Raw genomic sequence first — 19,744 nt, 5'->3', positions numbered from 1 at the left:
GGACGCACTGCGTTACTGGTGTGGGAACTCGCGCTTCTCTCGTCTTTCCACCGTCGGGAGAGACTCATTGTTCCTTGACGTCACCGCTGAGCGCGAGCCTGCAGCCGCCGCTGCTCTCAAACACGTCTTTGTTATTCAGGGCTTTCTATCGCACAGAGCCGGCGACTCGCAAAATACGGAACCAGGCATTCCTCCTCCTCCTCCTCCTCCTCCTCTCCTGCCTTTTTGAGAGCGCATAGGAGGGGGATTACACGCGCTAGCTGATTGCTGCTGTAACACGATAATGTTACACCAAGAATAAAACCGGTCATCGGCCCGATAGTAATGACGTCAGTTCTGGTTCAGGTGTTACACAATGTGTCAAAAACGGTAAATAGGAATCACATACCCACGGACGATTAATAATTATAGCCTGATTTTTTCACTTAAAAAAAAAAAATCTGGGTTAATTGATGATGCACGACACGATCCGACCAAACCAACACACCAGGACACTAACATCATGATTATGTGACCATAAAGTCCATGAGGTATGTTTTCCTTTGTTATTCCAAAAAAAAAACAAACAAACAAAAATAATAATAATAATAATAATAATAATAATAGTATTCATAATAGTAATAATATTGATAATAATAATAAGCCTAAAAGGCGCGTTGAATGGGCGATTAGAAATGCATAAAAACCAGGAGAGCGGATCCGTGTAAATCCAGCAGGATCAATGACGCGTCAGAGCGATCAGTGTCCTGATCCCAAACACACCGGGCCGTGTTTTGTAAGCAGCCGCCGAGCCTGGCAGTGGTAATAGAATAGCCCGTGTAATCTGACACTTCAACTTGCCGTGCTCTACGCTAGTTGATTCAGGCAGTCGCACTCCGGCGAAAGCCTTGTGCGCCTTTTTTTCTTCTGTTTTGCAAAGTATAAAGGAGGAAAAGAAAACACACACCAACAACGCGACTCCGGCTGAGGCAGGATTTTTTCTCGGAGCCGCACTGGGACTCGGATCAGATCTGAAAGTAAGTTGCGAGCCGTTTTCGCACCTCTCGGTCAGGTCCATAAAGCTTTGTGCATTGCATTAGAACGTGTGTATGTGTTAGAGAGAGAGAGAGCGCGCGCGCGCGCGCGTGTGTGTGTAGCCTGTGTAGCTAACGCCGTCCTCAGCTAACAATGGAGCGGAGGCTTAAAGGATCGCTGAAGTGTAGCGTTTGAATCGTGGCTGGAATCGGCGTGTGTTTGTCTGCTGGCCTAAAGAAAAGCGTCTCTGATCTGACTCCCAGAGCGCGATGTGAAACAACAGGGATATTTTTCTGGCTACTTGGTGTGAACATGAGCAACGCGGCTTTTTTTTCTGCTTCTCCCATATGCACCCTTATGATATCAGAAGCAGTCCGTTTTTCCACATTTCTAATCGCGTTGCTTATGTGTATATATTTATATATATTTATATATATATATATATGTGTGTGTGTGTGTGTGTGTACGGATCAGACACGGACACACTGTCACGCGCTCAGCTGCTGCTTAGACAATTACAATGTATCATTGTAGATAAATGTGAGATCCTGGTCATCCAGGGCATGAGTGACTTTAACAGCCTGTTCGCTGCACGAATATTACACGTTTGTAAGACTTCAGTGGTTATCCAGACTGTTTCAGCAACTCGATCCACTGCTTTAAAGCATGTGTATGCAGTAAATATGCTATTACTTGCACCAGCTCTGTCCCGAGGCTCTGTAAGGCAGAACATCACGGGGTTTGTCGGCTCACAGAAAGCGAGAAGTTGCGAGAAGATCAGATCCGAGCTGAGCTTTAGCACTGAGGACGACAGAGCGGCCCCTTCCTCCCTTGTTAGTGCCTTTCTGAGGGAATTTAGAGAAACATGACTTTCACCAGCAAGGCACGAAAGGGCAAGGTTGATTGAGGTGCACTATTGTTAGCCTAAAGCAACTCCTGAAGTCCTGTCATGCCCAGGAACTAGACCTAATAAAACAGCCATGGTGTTCATATACAATACAAATTCTGTTGTAATGCACAGTGTATCATATAACAACAAGAAGCCCTTGTTCACCTTGAGCAATGTCTGGCTCTGCTGTTGGTTTTTTTTTTTATTATTATAATTTTTCATCCAGAACACCTTTAAATAAATCACCCAGGCTAATAAAGTGTACACCATTAGTGCATGCACTTCGCTCAGGCTTTCTTTCTGCCAGACAAAAGCCTGGGTTCTTCTTAAGCACTGTACAATCTGAGGCAATGTTTACATGGCTGTGTGGATACTGATAATGTAAAAGCTTCTCCTTTGCTTCTGGTGCAAAGGTGAAAGGTAATTAGTTGTCATGTGTATTTTATGCTTTACCTTTTCATCCAGAGACTGTATAATGTTTGAGTAGTTTATATGTGTGAGCAGGCACACAGAAAAAGAACGGTTCTTGACAAAGCGCTTGTAAAAACCCTTGCTGTCTCGGTTAGTCTTCAAAACTCCTGGGAAATCTGAAGTGCGCATGTCAGTAAATGTGTGTGTGAGTCAGGAATAGAGAATGTGTAGAGAAGAGTTTAGGTTAGTCGTTACCGCAGATGGGCCTCAGGTCCAGGATCAGTCTTACTGTGAGACATATCACTAACACCACCATCGTGCCATTCCAGCGTATGGGTTCAGGATAAAAAGGAGCGGTTGTAGATTACAGATTTGGACTCGAGCGGAAAGAGCACGGTGTGTGATAGTGATTATTAAATAAGATTTTATAAATAGCTACTAGGAGTGTTACAGGATAATGTTACAGTGTACCTTTTATTGGTCAGTTTCCTTTGCACATTTGAGTGGTACCGTAGTGATGAAAAAGCGGTGTATTGGGGCTGATGTTTCAGATCAAATAATAGAAAGCTGGAGAGAAGAAAAGAAACATTTCGCAGCAGGAGAAACTTCGGACTGAAGTAAATTCTGTGGACCTCCTAAGCAGTGATTTTTGTTAATAGATATAATCCAACAATTTTGATATCTATGTCTTTAATTCAGTGTGTACTGTATAATTGGACACCAACAAAACACATTATTTTAAGTGACCTGTAAAATCAGAGAAAACTATAGAAACTTTTAATTACATTGTGATGTTCACCACTATTATAAAATGAAACGCAAAACTCTCAGGTTTCTGGACCCCATTTTAAGAACCAGCTTGTTTAGATTAGTAAGTAGTAATTGCATGGTAACAAACAAGTAAGTAAGAAGCAAAATCTAGTTGTAAATTTACGCACGTTTGACAAACGTACATCATCACAGCCCGCTACTTTGATCTGAGCGTCGGATGAAAACGTCTGTTAAAGATTTATTGTCTAAAGCAGGGTTAACTATGTTGTCTACTTCTTTAACTCGTGTTAAGTGTTATTTTAATGCTTTATTGCCTCGAGTCACAAGAGACCAGCTAGTCCTTTAAAACCGCTTGAACACTAATCAGTGTTTTGACAGGTTGACATTTGACTGTTCGTGCACTATTGTGGCGAGTTGTGAAATACTTGGCTTGTGTTTATCCATCGCAGAGTAGAACAGCCTACTCGTCACCAGCTGCACACACCCACTCTCTAACATAAGTCAGACTTTGTGTCTGTTTGCATGTGCTCCACAGGAGATTTGTACAGCAGTTTTCATTCCTATTGACAAGTGAAGTCAGACGCACTTTATAACCCAGTGACTATTTCACACATGTGAGAGTTCTATAACAATGAAGAAGGCCTTTTATTGCTGTGTAATAAATAAGCCTCATTAGAACAGGAAACCTCTCAAAACCTATTTGTAAACTGTTTTTTTTTTTCTTCTTTTCAGGCTTCTATCAAGTATTTTTTTTATATCGTGTAAAGCAGAATTCTTTTAAACTGCAGGTTTAAATGCATTTCTTGATTTCTTTGATGTCCACTGACAGTTTATTGCTTTGGTGAAGCACAGAAGAGACAGGAGCTGCTTCTTTTGCATTCAATCAAAAGAGAGTTCACGTCCCCGTAAGAATGCGTAGTTGTCGGCTGCCTCCAGCTGTCAGCCTGACAGTATGACCACACAAGCTTTAGGATGTGATGGGCACAGCATTAGCTAGCTCGTGCCAGTCTGAGTGCTCCGTCCTCAGATAGAGACTTCCAAACCCATGCTGTCACGGGCTCATGCATGTTTGATTTGACGTTCTTTGAAAAATGAACGCGGAAGATGTCACAGCGAATGTATCCCATTTCTGTCAGCAAAAGAGCAAGAATCTCGATTCCTAAACGACACTCGGCTTCTCCCGCTCAATATTTGAGCTCGGAGCTTGGAAGCCGTGGCAAAACGTTCTGCTGCACTCGAAATTTCACTTGATCACAATCAATTACCTTTGTGTTTTTTTTTTATTTTTTTGTTTTTTTTAACATAGCTCCTCGAGCTTTTCCTCGACCTGCTGTGTATCTTGCAAAACCATCCTGAGCAAAACAAACATATTTCGCTCAAACTGTTTCCTTTTAACTACGGCAAATTCATTGAGCCATGTTCAAGCCGTTTGCCCCGCTGCTCTATTCATGTTCACTTAATAGACAGCTGTGAGTTGGAGATCAGACCCAGGAAAATCAAATGCTGTATTTTAGGCAAGCGCTGTCTTCTGGGAGGATTGATTTAGACTTGCTCTTCATTCAGAGCTGCTAGCGATAGTGTCATTTATAATGCTGATTGCTCTTGATTGCATAATATATTCTCTCACTGGGAAACACTTGAAACGTAGTAGGTGTTAGGAAAATAATAAAAATGGTTGCTGAATCTTTTGTGACTGTCCAACTTTGAGTTTGAGCTCCTTAATACAATGGCGTGTCACTGAAATATGTATAGAAAGATGTGCCACGATCAGCTGCCAAGAATTTGCATAGGGAAAATGTACACAAGAAGGAAAACAGAAGAAATAAATGTTTTTTCATTCTCTGACTTTATATTTCTCACTTTTTTTGCTTAAAGGTTTTCATTTTAAATGTTTAGTCATTCCAAATCACGTGTACTTCAGTGATTGGATGGTCTAGGTGATTTTTTTTTATTACATTGATTCCATACAGCCTACAATTTGGAGGTTTAAAGTATCATGTATGGAAAGCTTGACTGCTTAAGGGCAGTGGTGGGCAGATTTAAATGGCCCTCTGCAGGATTAGAGATGGTTGAAAACCCGTCCCGGCTTTAGAGAATCTATTTAATGGTGGCATCATCCACCTCATTAAGGTTTGGAGGGAAGATGGAATTGAAAAATCTTTTTCAGCTCTATACAACGTGACCATGTAAATGGGGAAATCTAGATGAAAATAGCGCCAGAGTGTTTTTTTTTTTTTTTTTTGGTTTTTGCTTTGTTTTGTTTTTAAAACTTCATTTGCATTCTTTCATTCACACACTGCTCAAAAAAACAACACCTGCTAAACATATCTCCTTTCATTTTCTAGACTTGAAATGTTGCATTGTGTATTATAATATGGAAAGCCTTGAGCGTGTCACTTTGTGTGAGCCTTGTCGTTGCGTGAGGAGATTTTCTCCATAACCATGAGCGATGGCTGACACACTAGGAGGAGGGAGGTCCAATTACATTCAGCATGGCCTCAAGGGATACATACTTTTCTCCTCTCTGACAAAGCAAATTACGCAGAATTTACTAAGAACGTTTGTTATTTTCCAGTCAAATCTTTTGACCATTCGCATCATAACAGCAGCTTCGGCACTGTGGCATGTCAGCGAGGTGAACGGAACGAAAGCTGAAAGGAAAGCAGCCACAAGGTGTCACGTAAACCTGACAAATGAATTCTGGTCAAATGGAATTCAGAGCACATCCAGTACAAAATCATTTCTGCTATTACATTAGTGGCTATTAACTTCCCCCTGGAAAAAGAAAAAAAAAAAGGGAAAGCAAGAGCCTATTTTATCGGAGAACACAACTCTTGCTGCACAAATGCATTTCATGCATGACGGGTTCAATGCAGAGATAGCGAGCTGACGGCCGTAAGCAACCGAGACACGTTCGTGAATTCCTGCCGCATTCTCAGCAACAGATGCAACAAAATGAATCTAGAGATGTGTACATGTGCGTGTGTGTGTGTGGGTGTGTGTCTCAAATTGACATGTGATTGTAAGCACCGCTTCCCAGGTAAGTGCAGTAGTTAATAACTGTCCTGTAAGCCTGGCTTTCGGGGGCCCTCTCAGTTCCCTCCCCTCTCGTTCATGCTCCCAGTGCAACTGTACTACTTCACACTCTTATAAGCTCACGTCTTTTCATTTTTCAGCCTGGGCTTTTTAGATAAAGAGTCACATTTGGAACCTCGGTGTGAAAATATTATAAAATGCAACGTCTGGCAAAGCAGTTTTTGCTGAGCTGAAGTGCAGCCGTGGGTTGATCTAATGCCCAATGCATTTTATGATCCTCTGGTTTTCACTGTTTGTTTATACAAATGAAAAGGAGTGACACATGTGCTTAGCCACATAAAACAGGTTTGCTAGAGTTTTAGCGTTATAAACCTGTTTTTTTTTTGTTCCATAGGGCTCGTCGCTCTCGTCCCCTCTTTAACAGTGGCTCCAGTCTTAATGCATGCCGTCTGTATTCCTTTTCATAGCGCAAACAGATACCTGATTGTCACTCAGTGACAGAGGAGAGAGCGACTGTGCTCGGCTCGTCTCAATCTCAATGCAACCGCTTGTGTTTTTTTTTTTTTTTTTTTTTTTTTTTTTGTGAGAATGAGACCAAGCTCTGCACAAATCACCACAGATATTCAAACACTAGACTATATCAGAGAGGTAATAGTGTGTCTATAACACACACATTACAAATCAGCTTTAAAAGTGAAGCCTCAGTAGGATGAAATGATCAACACAGTGTGAGACTTTTCTGATTTTCTGATCACAATTCCAAACTGATTGGGTTTTAATTTCTGGACACAATCTTTAACAGTGGAAATTGTTACAATACTGTATAGAATTTTTTTTTACTCTTTCCTTATTTTTAGTCGTATTTATTTGATTGGACATTAAATGAAAAATATTATTGCTTTATGTGTCACCTAAATACTGTGCATTGTTGAAATCTCTGGAGCATATGATATAACATCTATATCTTTGAAATATTTAGAAATTCGATCACTTATTTGTTATTTTAGGCATTTACAATTTCGAAAAATATAAGAATATAACAATGTACATATTTGAATTTATTATACATTATTATTTTTATTAGACTTTCTGAGTTATTATTTTTTTGCAATTCAATTTCCATATCTTTCTTTGTAATAATTACACCCCGACAAGCTGAGACGACAAAATTTGTCGTCAATTTTCAAATGTTTGTGACGTTTGAAATGAAATAAAATGTCCTTTTATAAATATTCCAAAGAAAAAGAAATACAATTTTTGTAGCCATGAAATAAACTAGCGTCGATCCGATTTAAAAAAAAAGAAAAGAAATGCGACGCCCGGGCGTCGTGATACTGATTTGACTGTCAGAGAAATGCCTTTGAGATTTGTGATATTTTTGTCTTCTAGCCCACCCCTAGTGTACACTAGCGCACTGTACCGCCTAGACGCACACACTGACACTTGGCAACAGTTTCGATGTGTTGAAAAGGATCTATCCCCACTGTTCATTTAAACAAGGAAAGCCACAAAACCAAGACCACTCCCTGTGTTTGTTTGACAGGTGTGGCTAAAGCTAAAATGGTTACTAGTCATAGGCTGTGCAGGAAGGATATACTTTATGCTCTGTAGCTGAGATATCTGCAAAGCGCCAGCATGGCTTGGTTGTTTTCTTTTTTTTCTTCTGTCGAGCAGAAACACACCTGATGCAGCTCATCAGTTGTTTGAAGGCCGAGACCAATTGATTAAACAAGCGGAATCAGGTGTGACTCCTTCTCTGATTTTAATGACAACCTGCAGCCACACAGGCTCTGTGCAGATAAAATTGCAAACCACTGACTACATCCAGTTCCATACCGTGATACTAAGCATGTTTACTGCTCTATATCGAGTGCTTTAGAGTACCACGCTCTCACTGAGCACTTTATTAGGAACATTCATGCAATTATATATTCAGCCAATCGTGTGGCAGCAGTGCAGTGCATAAAATCGTTCAGATACGCGCCAGCGGCTTCAGGTAATGTTCACATCAATCATCAGAACGGGGGGAAAAAATGTGATCTCGGTGATTTTGACCATGGTGTGATTGTTGGTGCCAGACGGGCTGCTTTGAGTATTTGAGTGTTTCATAAACTGCTGATCTCCTGGGAATTTCACTCACAATGTCTGTAGAGTTTACTCAGGATAGTGCAATAAAGAAAAAAAAATCAAGTGAGCAGCAGTTGCCTGGACAGAAACGCCTTGTTTACGAGAAAGGTCAATGGAGATTGGTGTGAGCTGACAGAAATGGTACAGTAACTCAGATAATCGCTCTGTACTGTGGTGGAATCTCAGAATGTAGAGCATGTTCAGCTACGTACAAATGAGGCTGATTGGCTGCTACAACAGCAGAAGGTTCAGGTTCAGGAACAGCACGGCTGAGCCTGTCAGTGGGCACAGACTCACCAAAACTGGAATCTCATAGCCTGGTCTGATGAATCTCGATTTCTGCTTAAACACACAGATGGTAGAGTCAGAATTTGGTGCCAGCAGCATGACTCCATGGACCCAACCTGACTGGTGTCTACAGTCTGAGCTGGTGGAGGTGGTGTCACAGGGTGGGGAATGTTTTCTTGCACACTTTTGCTCACTTGAACACTCCAGCCTATTTGAGTAAAGCCAATCACGTGCATTTCTTAATTTCCACTGTGTACCATCTTCAGACGGATAGATCCAGCGTGATAATGCAGCATGTCACAAATAAGTCTTCTCAGACCAGATTTATGAACGTGACAGTGTGTTTCAGTGGGAATCAGTCATCGGATCTGAATCCAGTAGATCACCTTTGGGCTGTGGTAGAACAGGAGCTTCACCAAAATCTGCAGCAACTGTGTGATGGAATGATATCAACATGAACTAGAAGGTCACAGGAAGGTTTCCATTATTTTGTGAAATCCATGCCATGAAGAATTCGGGAGACTGCAAAGGGAGAACATATGTAATCTAGTATTAGTCTAGTGTTCCTAACAAAGTGCAGAAGGAGTGTATACTGCCATTACCGAGTGAGTAAATGTGGACTTAAAGACGTTCAGCAGTACAAACGGTATAAGGAACCTCATAGCTCAGGTGACAGGAGCAAGTGGTTTAAAATGAGAAAGAGATGACAGTAATGGCTTGGTTAGAAATACCACTACGTTTAGCATCATGTGCAGAATAGACAACTACACCGAGGGAAAGTGAGCAGTGAAATATCTGTTGAAGTAGCTCCATTAGCTCGGCAAAGCACAGTGAAGAGATCACCAAGGCTGGAAGATGACCTTCAGAGTACTGAAATAGTTTGTTTGATTGTGCGTTCATGTTTGAAAAATCCAGTTTTTCTGAACACAGGCTGAACTGCTCAAACTGTTAGACCATATTTATTTAAAAAGATTTAAAAAGATGAACAACTGTTACAGATAGAACAGATAGGACACATTTTTAATGGAAAGACACAGAATTTGGCGAGACAATTAAAAAATAAAAAAAAAAAAATCGAAAACGTTTCTAGAGAAAGTTTGTGAATAACTTATGAATAGATGAAAACGGTCTACCAGTTGGAGCAGCTTGGATCGGGATTAGCAACTGGGAGCTGATGAGACGACGGATTATACATCGGGAAATCATCAGTTTTGGTATATTAGTAGAATATAATTTTAAAAATAAAAGGTTTGTGAGCATTCTCCACCATGGTGGGCTAAAATAAACACTTTTGTAAAAGCCATTAAAATAAAACTTAGCCAGTACAAACAAAGCCAGTACACCAGGCTTTGTAAGATTATTGCTGATAACATGTTATGGTTGCTATGAATCAGTGTTCAAACCATTTTATAGACAATTGTAACTAATTAGGATTTGCTATTGCAAGCGCTAGTGCTGACAGAGCGTCTTTTGGGCTCGTACCACTTCAGAACACGCAGCGTCATGCAATAAAAACATGTCCTGCCGTGTAAACATCGTCTATTGTGATATCCTTGTGGGGATTGTGTAATAGTTTGACATTTAAAAGGATTAAAAAGCTTTGGTGGTTCCACGTACCAGCTCCTCGCAAGTGCACGAGAGGAAGAATTTTAGGGATCAGTGCTGGAGTTACTGTTCAGTTACTCAGTGCTGGAGTTCTGTATAACGCCTTAGCGACTCAAAACAGTAATAGCATATTTGTTATGAGCGTTCATTCGACTGAACTCTAAACTAGTAGGTCATGATCTTAAAAGTAGAATCAATGACTTTGTGTGAAAGGTTACTAATAAGATCACAGATTACCGTTTCAACCCAATGCTGTTTTGTTTGTCAGTGAGCTTGAGGATATGTTTGTTCAAGCTTTCCCACACAACTCAAGGCTGAATTGAGAAGCTTTTGCCTGTTGTGAGTGATCTGATGGCTTTGTACTGACTTTGCATCTGCACTAAGTGGCCACCCGGGACGCGTGGCACATGCCAGCTCGAATTTACACCGTGGCCTGATCATAAATAACAATCACATCCTCTTTATGCTCACGCAGCTTCTGATTATGGAAAAGTGCTAAAGCCCCTTCCGTTTTCAGAGCATCTCTGACATCTCTTCAGTAGAATCGAATGTTATCGACACCCTTTCACACGACCCGACTCTGTGCTGGCTTAGGAGAGTTGGGGTGCATGGTTGTCGTTCTGATTTTCGCCGGAATTCTTTTGTCTTGGGAACGCCGGAACAGAGAAACTCAATCTGGCTTTTACCCGGAGGGCTTCTGCCGGTTGAGAATTCCCACCCAAATAGTTGCCAACACCCACACAAACATTTTTAGTAGGTCTGCTTTCAAGTAAGGGGGTGAACCATGAGCCTGCGTCACACCACTGCCATTGACTCCCCCAGCAGGCAACCCACTTGTTTACTGGTGTTGAAGTGGGATTACCAAAGCCGGTGGAATAGATGCTCACGGAGGCCGCGGCACATGAGTCTACTCCATCATTAATTAGCTGTGCTGACAACATGTACGCTTATTTATTGAAGCTTATTCTTAATGAGCTTTTTTCTCAATCACTTCAGCAACATTCTTAATTAAAAAAATCAGTAATGTCTTTAAAAACATAATTGTAGATTTATTTTTGTGTTAATAACCTGCAATAAGTATATTCTGTTATTGTATTATTATTAATTAGCAACAAACTAGGCTGCCTGCATGAGATTCGAGCTTTTATTTTCTCAATCAAAACAAAAATACAGTCAGAAAGGTTCGAAAGAAGGTATATGATCTTACTCCTTGTTGCTTTTTTCAAAGTCATTGATTATTTTTTTTTTTTGCCTTTCCCGTGTGCGATGCTCTTGCTTTGGAAGTCTGTTTGTAGATTAAGAAAACTCCGCAACAAATGAACAACAAACGAGTAGGTGCTGTTTTCATCCTTCAAGGTCGGTTGTTCTATTTGTCTCCATATCAATATGGTTTATTTAGGTGAAGGAATAACTGTTTTGTTGCTTATTGACCCTTTTAATGAGGCGGCGTAGCCTGTGTTGTTAGCTCCAGCTGGTGTCTAAAGAATTAGCGTACGTGACTGCCTTCTGGCCGAGCTCCATCCCCTCAACACATACAGAGCAACAAGAGAAATGTGGCTGGATTTCAGTTAAACCTTCCAAATTTACTCAGCGCTGCTGCGAGGCCCCTGTCACTAAAATAAACTTTAACAAGTAGCATTCCCTGTTCTCTGGATTCTATTATTTACTTATTTATTTAAAAGACATTCTTTAAGGAATTGGGGAAGCTTAGCGCTTGTATGTGTAGTGTGGCTCCTATTATTGTGTGTGTGTGTGTGTGTGTGTGTGTGTGTGTGGAGGGGGTTGGCAGCAGCAGTCACGTGAGCAGTAATTGTATTTGTGTTGGGTTCCTTTCAGGCCGTCGCCGTAAATCTGTTTGACTCGTCACTTTGTAAATCATTATGGTGGCTAAAAGCCTTTTTATTTCATTTAAGGGGGAGTTGTTGCTTTTCAGTGCAATTATATTTTTGTTTGCTTGTTTTCTTTCGTCTTTGGTAAATATATTATTAGCGTCAACATTCCTGGCAGTAGCAGTAATCAGCGGTGCTTTGTTTACTCCCCATCCCCAAACATTACATCATTTCATTCACCTACTAATACGCAATGCAATTTGACTTAGTTTGGTAAAAGGACTAATCACTAAATCACATTAATTCTTTTGTCTACATTGACATGGCAGTTAAATCAGATAAATGATCAGATACTAATTCATTTGAACGTTAAATAACACACAGGTAATTTGTTCCTGCTTTGGGCTAACTGTCAAGAGTGTGATTTTACTCACTAGACTGGTTCTTGGCTGTCAGAAACATGACAAAGTACATCATGTCCAGCCTTGTTGTTGTCTGATAAACATCAGAGCACTCCGCTCTCCTCTCCTGTGCCACTTGTGCCTGGCATCATGCACTGCACCAGACATTTATCACCCCATGTTGATGTTGTGATGCTCACAGCTGCGGAGGTTAATAGATTCAACTCTATGATTCAGTTTAGTTTTGGAAGAGAATCACTGATTTTTTCACCCCCTTGTTGCTGCTACTGCCTGTAGTTCACCACAAGCAAGATGCAAATGTCTGTGAGAAATTTGCTAGTATGGAAAATGATCAGGATTTGATCTTGGTTGTGCAGGTAAAAATATTTCCTCAGCACACATCATTTTACATCACATCACATAACAACATACGTCCACAAAAATCCTGCACGATTACCTGAATCAGTACTTACTTACTTAAATATGAACTAATGACGACTTAATACATGTAATAAACACTAAATAATGCCAGGTAATGACTTGTACTCATCACTAATGTATGGTGAGTTAAGGTGTGTTCTAATCACTAACTAATGGTGAGTTAGGGCACATACTCTTCACAAACTAATAGTGAGTTTAGGCATGCACTAATCACTAACTAATGGTAAGTTAATGCATGTACTAATCACTAACTAATGGTGAGTTAAGGCATGTACTAATCACTAACTAATGGTGAGTTAAGGCATGTACTAATCACTAACTAATGGTGAGTTAAGGCATGTACTAATCACTAACTAATGGTGAGTTAAGGCATGTACTAATCACTAACTAATGGTGAGTTAAGTCATGTACTAATCACAAACTAATGGTAAGTTAAGGTATGTACTAATCACTAACTAATAGAGTTAAGGCACGTACTAATCACTAACTAATGGTGAGTTAAGGTATGTACTAATCACTAACTAATGGTAAGTTAATGCATGTACTAATCACCAACTAACGGTGAGTTAAGGCACGTACTAATCACTAACTAATGGTGAGTTAAGGCATGTACTAATCACTAACTAATGGTAAGTTAATGCATGTACTAATCACTAACTAATGGTGAGTTAAGGCATGTACTAATCACTAACTAATGGTAAGTTAATGCATGTACTAATCACTAACTAATGGTGAGTTAAGGCATGTTCTAATCACTAACAAATGATACCTTGAGGCACATGCTAACAAACTAATGACGAGTTAAGGCATGTGGATGCCAAGTTAAGGTATGTACTAATCACTAACTCATAGGACTAAAGAATATGAATGGAACGGCATCATTTTAAATGGCTCACTCTTGTGGGGAAAGGAGAAGTGACCTGGGCCCAAGCTACACAGAGCACAGACTAGTACTACAGAGAGAATGACACAAAACAGGTTGAGATGAAATTAAATACGAGTGTTTATAATTAGTTTGTTATCCTTAGTTTGTGATTAGTACATGCCTTAACTCATCATTCCTTCAGGTATTACAGTGTGATTATTCATGTGCTGTAATTGTAAAGTGTTACCACATCATTCAGTTCATGTGCACCAGTTTGTTCCATTCAAATTGGGAAAAGATAACACACAAAGAATCGAAACCTCCTTACGTTCTGAAACTCCCCTGAGTCACTATTTATTATACTGACTCTTAGGTCCACAGTCTTACAGCGTATCACATGTTGATAATGACTGCTCAAACCCCCAGCCATGATAAAACATTAAAAATACATTGATTTTGTTGTACAATGTACGTGAATGGTTTAAACGGATAAAAGCAAAGCCGGTTAAACTGTAATGATAAAGTCGCTTAATACGTCACATCGGTGTTGCTTTGAATTGGCTGCTGGCTTCAGTAGAAGGAGGAAACGGTATACTGCGCATGGTGTGACTAGAACTGTGGAGGTGTGATGCTTGTTGGTCGATTATGAAGTGGAGATCTCGCACTGTGAAAAAGAGCGAAGGAATTCCTCACAAGAGCTCACGTCAGACACAGAAGTGCTGCTCGACCTGAACCAAGAAGAAACCTCAACTCAGGACCAGTGGCTTTTGCAGCTGCCACAGTGTTGCTTTAAAAGATAAATTCACGACTGCATTACAAGTGATTTGGAAATCTCTTGTGTGTATTTCCCTTCACAAATGACTTAAAGGACACCTTTAATGTTTAGGTTGTTTTGCTAGCATTTACACTATGTGTTTTTAGCACATTTCTACCTCATTTACTTTTAAGACTTAACAGACGATTAATATTAAAAGCTCTCGATTACAGACGTTATAAAACCCGAACGCGCGGGATCGCTCCGTCCCAACGCTCCGTCCCAACTGCTACTTCTGCCAATTATTTCACCGTTTGTTTAGTTTCTTATGAGGCTCTGAAAAGCAAGAAGCAGCACAGACAGATTATACTTAGGCCTGTCATTCACAGGTGCAGCATTTCCCTTATCTGATAACTAATTAAGTCATGACACTTGTTTGGCAAAAGAACCGGGTCCTGATGGATTATGAAATAATTATAGACAGCGTTCTGAAAAGAGGAGCGGCAAGATCAATGTTGTATGTTTGCTTAAGCATTTTGCTAGGTAGCTAAAATGTAGAAGTTCATGTCTGCTGCATAATGCACGAGCTGAGGAATCTCTCACACAGTGCTGATGTGTTGGATTATTGCTGAACGCAGCTCATTTATTTATTTATTCATTCATTTATTTGGCAACTTTTCCCTTTAGATTTGCCAGTAATAATGGTATGTAGTCTCCTCTATAATTGGCTTTAGTGAATTTATAGTGAAGATAAAATCTTGCGGTTTCCTCCTCTGTAAACGTTAAATAACTGCCGGTGTGATCGTGTGGCTTGTTTTTTCAGCGATTCGAAATAAAATTTCTGCATGTGCACTAGATAAGCAAGGTTAGGAAATGAAACAGGGAAAGGCTGCTTGTTTTCCTCTCAATACCACAGCGACTGCTGCTTCCATTATACCCTGCATTTGACTGTGACCGAAATCAAATAAATAAGCATGACTGGCAGAGCGCCAAGACGGAGATTACTGGCATAGGGATTGCTGTCAAAAACATTTTGGATGATAATTAGTAGTAGTCTATCATTGCTGATTTCACTTCCTAAAGCCACATCCGATAAAGACGTTGCTTTGACCTGTTTTCGTCTAGACGATGCGTAATAAATTGGAGCAAAACACGCTGCCAGATATCGAAAGTACTCTAACCCAGATTTTCTCCTTTACTTAATACCTCCTCAGACTATACGTGTGTTTCCCGAACCTCTGATTAATAAGTCTCAGACCTCCGGAGCCTAATCTTGTCCACCGAAAGTGTACGAGCTCTTACACTGCTTTTGTGTAATGAGAGAACAGCGCTCTGGCAGAAGGATACATTTAAAATTCATAGCCATGAACACTTCATAAACAGATGTGTTATGTTTGATCATTCTCAGCATATTTCTTCCATGCATTTCAGATATGATTGCCTTATTAACCAAGCTGACCTTTAAATCACGCCGCTTGAAAATGTTACCGAATCTCTTCCCTCGTAGGCCTCGGCGGACTGCGAAATGTTAGGTGTGTGCTGATAGGATCTCAACAAAGTTGACACTGAAGCTGTACAAAAGTGCACTTGCCCATTATCCTGAATGAAAGGTCATTTGGTGGTTGGAAGGAACAAATAAGAGGCAATAAAAAATAGGTTTAGATGTCATTTCAAACTGCAGGCCAAATCAATGGGGGAAAGAGAAAGGCAGAGAGAGAGAGAGAGAGAGAGAGAGAGAGAGAGAGAGAGAGAGAGATTGCTCAGAGAACATCGACGTACAGCCTTTTCTGAAGGGATTCCCATTGGTCCAGTTTGGTGTTAAGAACTTTATTTATTTATTTTTTAAATACATAATTGCTCGGTTATCCCTCCATTAAGTTAGCGCTCCTTAATACAGCCGTCCATACAGTGGATATAAAAGGTCTGCACACATTCCTTTTATCATGGCAGGTTTTTGTTGTGTAAAAAAAAAAAAAAAAAAAAAAAGAAACCAAGTTCATGTCAGAAACTTTTCCACGTTTATTTTTAATTTGCAACCTATATATTCTTTTTTTCTCCCTAATATATTCCCTACATACCTGAGGCAGGTAATTGCTGTTGTCCAGTTCAGGATGATCTAATTTAGTAGTGTTGAAAGTTGGAAGAGATCATAATGCTGAGTGGTCGGGAGATTCAATAACCCATGTCGTAAATACACAGAAGGACGACGTAATTAGAACTGATTATTTATCTTACACTTAATCTTTATTTTCCACCCAAAAAGCGCATTTTACCATTTTTATTAAATTCCGCCTTTTCTTCCTGACAATCTTCCTGTCCTTGAGAATAAAGAGATGACCACAATCCTGAACTGTAGACCTCGAGCTTCTCTCTTTCGTTCGCCGAGATTAATTTAGCTTTCTGTGTCGCCTGAGGTTCAGCGACTTGCTCAGATGGTGAAAGCTTGGTTTTCATTGTTCCTGGCTTTCTGGCTTTTGATGGTGTGATGCCGGTGCAGAAAGCACTCACATGTGGACCCTAATTGGGCTAAAGGCACCTTAGGACTTTGTGCTGAGGCTTTGTGATATATTACAGCATGTAGGAGTGAGACAGACAATGCAGTTTGATTATATTTGTTGGTTGCTGAAGACATGGACCTATTATTTTGGAAGCTGATTCGTGAGAAGAAGAAAATTATTTGTCTCATGGATTAGAGTGGAATATTAAACCCCTCACACTTTACAGGCATGAAGGTGAAAAATTAGGAAAATTGAATTGTTAGTTAGATGCGTTGTGCTTAAAATAAATAAATTATATATATATATATAGGTTGATTAGGTTGATTATTTGTGTCCTGATCATTTGCTGCAAAAAGAGATGTTTGTTGGACTTCAAATGGTCCACATCAGGACCGTTTCTAAATTTAGCACAGATTTGGTTCGATTGAGATAATATTTCCTAATTTCCCACAGAGTGTTACTTCCTGGTGAGTAGCCCTTCAAATGAAGTGAGATCCAAGTGGAAGCCCTCCACCTTCAAGTGAGATCTGATACTTGAGGGAGTGAAGTGTTTTCGATGGAAACCGCATGAATGATTGATAAAAGGAGCAGAGCTGCTTAAAATCTTCCTGCTTCTACGTTATCAATAATTCAAAGCACTTTTGGTGGCCCGTGCAATATCAGTCACCAGTTTGAAATCTCAAATTGATAGTACCTATCAAAGGAATTAGCGGTTTGTAGCTATTTATTTATTTATTTTATTTTCAAAAATGAAAATTACACCCATGGCGAAAGTTATTAGCTTTCTCCTCGGTGGTGTTTTGTGCTTGAAGTGTGTGTATGTGTGTGTGTGTGTATGTATGTGTGTGTGTGTGTGTGTGTGTGTGTGTGAGCGAGCTGGGAGAGAGCCCTTCTATGCTAAGGCCTCGAGTAATTCTCCATGAATACGTTGTTGCAGTTACGGCTAGATTTTGTAATTAACCTCAGCTGAACATTTCGAATCTCGAAGGAATGTGACATGAAAAATGTCCTTTTAACCTCGTCATGTTGCGCCACATTGCTAAGCACTCCCAACTTTCACATAATTTACTCAGAGGCATAATCATCAGTTTGGTGTGCTTGCTCTTACCTCTGGCAGTACACTGACAGTTTGACCTTTACCTCACGAGGAGCTGGAGACGTGAGTGCGTAGCTCCATGCTGATATTTGTGTTTGTTTTGTCTTGTCTCTATGAGTAGTCACCAAGAGCTAGCCAAGTTGAAGAGAGCTCTTTCTTAACTTGTCAAATAAAAGCAAGCTTTCGCTCCCTAATTATTTTAAACATTGGCCAATGCATTTTTTTGGTGGCTACAGTCTATATTTTCTAACCATGTGTTTGATTAGCAAAGATTTCTTTTCGTTTTGTTTTTTTTTTTTCCGCTCGGGATCCCCTTTCCTCTAGGCCAATAGCAGGTAAGCACAGAGTCCCATCTATTTGCATTAACATGGAAACACAAAGGGATTAGAGAGAGGAAGTTGCCGGTTGTAAACACAATGGCCTTTCCTCTGAGTTCTCATGATAATGTCCTCAGCGGCCTTGGGGCAGACTCTAGAACATTCCACTGAAGAGCACAGTAATGTCTTCCTGGCCTTTATCCTGAAATGGCAGAGAGAGCGAGAGAGAGAGAAAGAGAGATATGGGTGTGTATATGTGTGTGTGTGTGTGTGTGTGTGTATGTATGTGTGTGTGTGTGTATGTGCGTGTGTGTGTTTATAAATATATATACACGCACATACACGCACACACACAAACACACACACATACACACACACATACACACACGTGTGTGTGTGTGTGAGCCATATTAAGTCACTGTGAAGGCTAGCTGGTGTTCACTAACAAGCTGGAATTTCATGTCAGTCTGCTGGGATGTTTGTGTATTTCATGCGCATGTCTTTCAGACTCCTCCACAGTGAGACAGGGAGGCTGTAGCATGGACACAGTTTTCATGCCGTCCCCGCGAGCGCCTGAGGGATGTGCATCATGTGCCGGCTCAAAAGAGCGAGTTGAGAACAAACCCCCTCCTCTCCTTTCTGATGTTGTAGCCCTGATTAAGCATTAGTGTGTAACTCTGGGTTAGATCCAGACATTAATCCAGACATGTAGACCTGTAAGTAATGTCAACTTGGGCCTGATGTGTTCTGCTGGTGGAAAGTTTAGTTAAAACCTCTGTGATAGTTTAAATGAAACAGCTTCACTGTACACATAAAATTAATAAACCTACTAATTGAGTAATTTGGATTTAGTTTATAGTTAAAGCGACTCTCTAGCTGCTAAAAATGTGGGAGAGCCCCTACTCCAGGTGATAGAGTAGATCTGTCATTATTACCATCTACATAGCTTTCTCAATTAATATCTCCCTCAGAAGTGTGCACATCTGCCCCGTGTCATTGAGATCTGGGTTTTTGTTTTGTAACAGAAGAAAGCTGCAGTCCCTGGCAGCAAGGACGCCTCAGATCATTTACATAGTTTGACGTTAGTGGCCGTCACTGACTTTATTATCACGCGCCTGTGATCAGCTCGCCTTGTCACTTTGCTGAAATATGGTCACACTCTTGTGTCAACAGCTAATATTTATATAATTCGCTTCCTCTCCCAAGCCTTCAGTAACACGCACATCCGCATGCCGTCCGTTAGATTTACAGATGGAGATTAATTTTAACGCTAAGAATCGCACTCGAGTGTGATTCATGAAACAGAAGTTGAAATAGTGCGGCTGACCTTTTCCCCAACACGCTCGATGTACTAGCGAGATAATCACCAGACTTCCTGATGTGAAAATCAGTTTGGCTTGTG

General features: G+C 40.4%; 1 protein-coding gene across 4 annotated transcripts in view; it reads left to right on the top strand.

Annotated features, from left to right (window-relative positions):
• Positions 1–835: 835 nt before the first annotated feature.
• The window catches only part of zmiz1a (zinc finger, MIZ-type containing 1a), a 121,180-nt gene continuing 102,271 nt past the window's right edge, over positions 836–19,744 (top strand). For all 4 annotated transcript variants that reach the window (XM_060872507.1, XM_060872506.1, XM_060872503.1 and 1 more), the window contains exon 1: positions 836–1,016. The gene's annotated coding sequence lies outside the window, so the exon portion shown is untranslated. The remainder of the gene's footprint in view (positions 1,017–19,744) is intronic.

The sequence above is a fragment of the Tachysurus vachellii genome, chromosome 6 (assembly GCF_030014155.1).
Source record: "Tachysurus vachellii isolate PV-2020 chromosome 6, HZAU_Pvac_v1, whole genome shotgun sequence".
Lineage (NCBI taxonomy): Eukaryota > Metazoa > Chordata > Actinopteri > Siluriformes > Bagridae > Tachysurus > Tachysurus vachellii.
The sequence above is the reverse complement of the archived record's forward strand: the minus strand, read 5'-3'. Positions and strand labels throughout refer to the sequence as shown.